Genomic DNA, 3,249 nt, shown 5'->3' with positions numbered 1-3,249 from the left:
ATATTTACTAAATTTGAAGTAAACGCGCCACAAAAGAGTTTCAAAATTCAAACTGTATCAAAGTTACTCTTTTGTGGCGCGTTTACTTCAAATTTAGCAAATATTATGGAAAAATCTTTTAAAATAAAAATAGAATTTTGTTTTGTATCAAAATGAAAATACATTTTCGCGCCACGTAATATTCATATCAGATCTTTTGTAGCTGGAATATTGTATGCGCCACTCATTTTTACGGCGTTTAGCGGTTTTTTATTCTTGTTAAAAATATTCCTAAAAGATATTTAATTGAAAACTTATTGGACCATTTTCCTGGTAACACCTCCATGGCTTCTAAAAATTGCAAGACAGATGGATGCTGAAGCGAAGAAGACAAGAGGGAATTCAAAAAACTTACAATTCACGACCCCGTCTGTTTAGCTGGTAAATTCCAACGGAAAATGGACCTAGTTACTCAAAGGAGTAAAACCAATAAAAATGAAATTCTTGTAAGTTTGCAAGCAAGCAATTTGATTTAACCCGACCTGTGGGAATGTCCACCCTCTCGAAGGAGTACATTCGGGTGTAACAATTCATTGGGGCGAGGTGTTTTGACCCGAGTATATACATGGATCACCCCACCTCGCCCCAATGCCCCAGGCCATCCCTTTCCCCCCCCATAGCACGCTGATGCGCGATGGGGGCACAACTATCGTAGCCAAATGCTCTTCACAATGGAATCCTGGGTAATAAGATTCCAATGTGGTACCCTAATCGAATGCAAAAACTAGGCCAGCGTGATGCGCTCTATGCCTTTATCTTCTTTCTTACTTATCCGCGGAACTAAAAATTGCTTGCTTGGGCCCCGAGTCATCGTGCTGAGCCCTATTGGGCTCCGCCCGATGACTCGTTGCTCGAGTTAAAGGAAGGCAACAACATGCGGTGTTCCCAAGCGGTCACCCATCCAAGTACTAACCGCACCCGACACTGCTTGACTTCGGTGATCGGACGAGAACCGGTATATTCAGTGTGGTATGGCCGTTGCCTCTTGTAAGTTTGAGTAAAAATGGTACCTACACATTTTTATTTCAAATAAGAATAACTCTACAGGATAGAAAATTGGAACATGGAACGTAAGCAGTTTATACCATTCAGGCAGAATAAAGATTAACATACTGGGCCTTACCGATATACAATGGCCTGAATCAGAAAAATTAAACACCATCAATGAAACACTATATTATTCCGGAAAAAACGAATCCAATCTAAAACAGGGAGTTGGAATTATAGTTGATAAAAATTCTCGGAAAGCTGTTTGTGACTTTGTTCCCTACTCTGACCGAGTATTAATGCTGTCTCTTAGTTAAATTTTATAATACATTATTAATATAGTTTTTTAATAATTAATTTGTTTCTTAAATTTATTATTGCCAATGTGCTAATTACATACGCCAATGTTGTTCTGAAGCTATTTTCTTGTGGCATTTTTATAATAAGTATATTCAAATGGGAAATAAGCCACAATTTTACCTAAAAATGATTTTATTAACGTTTCGACGCCCAAGTCGGGTGTCGTTGTCAAAATACAAAATAATACTAAATAAATAAAATGTTGTTGCTTAGTAAAAAATTCTTCTAATAATTCATTTAATCTGACTCATTTATATCGGCAATTCAGACACGTATTATACATTTTAAAGTAGACGACTTTAAAATGATATTGCCAATATTGATGAGTTGCGTTCCTGGGACGACTTTACTAAAAGATAGTTCATTCGATTACATGAAATCAATCCCAACTCAAGAATATCCGCCACAAAAAATCATAGCATGTGATCTGTCTTTAAAAAGACAACCAAAAGCAACGGTGGCACTGAAATTCTCGCTTTAAAGATTCCATAGTAAATCACGAGGGAAAACCAGGAAAAACCTCGTGATACTATCCCGACATCGTAAGTATTTGGGTTTACATTTAGTTTACTCTCAAAACTAATACCAAATTCTGACTTGATATTTTAAATTTTAAATAATACTAAAATACTAAATATGTACTAATTCGATATGTTACTGATTTACTAATTGTGGTATTTTCTTTCTATTGACTTCCTCCTTTAATATGGGTAACCACATCCTACTGCATTCTACCGAGGAATTTGCGACACAATTGGTTTCATTTAGCATAATTAGAGCCGCTTCTTTGATTTTTCTCTTTTTACTATCTGCTTCTTTTAGGACTATACTTGAATCTCTCCACTGAACTCTATGTTCATTATCCCATGCGTGTTGACATATTTGAGATCTATCAAATTCTCTATTTTTTATATAAGACTGATGTTCATTTACTCTAACGTCTAATGGTCTTGACGTTTCACCTATATAAAATTGTTCGCATTCACAAGGTATTTTATAAATACAATTCTTTGTTCTTTCTTGTTCACTGTTAGGTTTAGTTTTAGATAGAATAGATCTCAATGTGTTTGTTGTTTTGAATGTTGTTGATATGTTGAATTTATTTCCTATTGTTTTAAGTTTCTCGGATAGTCCTTTTACATATGGTATTGATATTTTCCTCGTATTATTTCTTGTGAATGTTGTAGGATCCCGTTCTAAGTTGTTCTTTTCCATTCGATCCAATCTTGACAATTCCTTATTTATAAACGATATGGGATAATCATTTTTTAATAAAACAGATGTTAACAATTGTTTTTCTTCTAAAAATGAATTTTCGTTAGAACAAGTAATTTTGGCTCTATCATATAAGGATTTAATGATTCCCTTTTTAACGTTGATGTTATGATTTGATTTGTAATTGAGATATCTGTTGGTGTGTGTTGGTTTTCTATACACTTGAGTCTCATATCCAGTATCCTTCTTTGAGACCAAAACATCTAGGAAAGGTAGGGTGTTATTGTATTCCTTTTCCATTGTAAACTTTATTGTCTCTTCTTGATCGTTTATAATATTCAGGAACGTATCCAACAATTCCGATCTATGAGGCCATATGGAAAACACATCATCTACATATCTCCACCATACTGTGGGTTTTAAATTTTGTTTAGAAATGATATTAGTTTCGAAATCCTCCATAAATATATTAGCCAATAATGGAGATAAAGAAGAGCCCATTGCGAGACCAAAATTTTGTTTATAGAATTCATTATTTAGTCGAAAATAGGTATTATTAGTACATAATGTCAATAACTCCATTATAGCTGATACATTTAGTCTTGTCCTAGTTGTTAATGTATTATCATTTTCTAATTTCGTTTTGAT

The 3,249-nt window shown here is 34.1% G+C and overlaps 1 non-coding gene across 1 annotated transcript; it reads right to left on the bottom strand.

Moving 5' to 3' along the window:
* Nucleotides 1-903: 903 nt before the first annotated feature.
* On the bottom strand, nucleotides 904-1,022 carry LOC126887541 (5S ribosomal RNA). Its single transcript, XR_007699107.1, has one exon. It is a non-coding gene; the product is annotated as a 5S ribosomal RNA (ribosomal RNA).
* Nucleotides 1,023-3,249: the final 2,227 nt, after the last annotated feature.

The sequence above is a fragment of the Diabrotica virgifera genome, chromosome 6 (genome assembly GCF_917563875.1).
Source record: "Diabrotica virgifera virgifera chromosome 6, PGI_DIABVI_V3a".
In the NCBI taxonomy this organism is placed as follows: Eukaryota; Metazoa; Arthropoda; class Insecta; order Coleoptera; family Chrysomelidae; genus Diabrotica; species Diabrotica virgifera.
The sequence above is the reverse complement of the archived record's forward strand: the minus strand, read 5'-3'. Positions and strand labels throughout refer to the sequence as shown.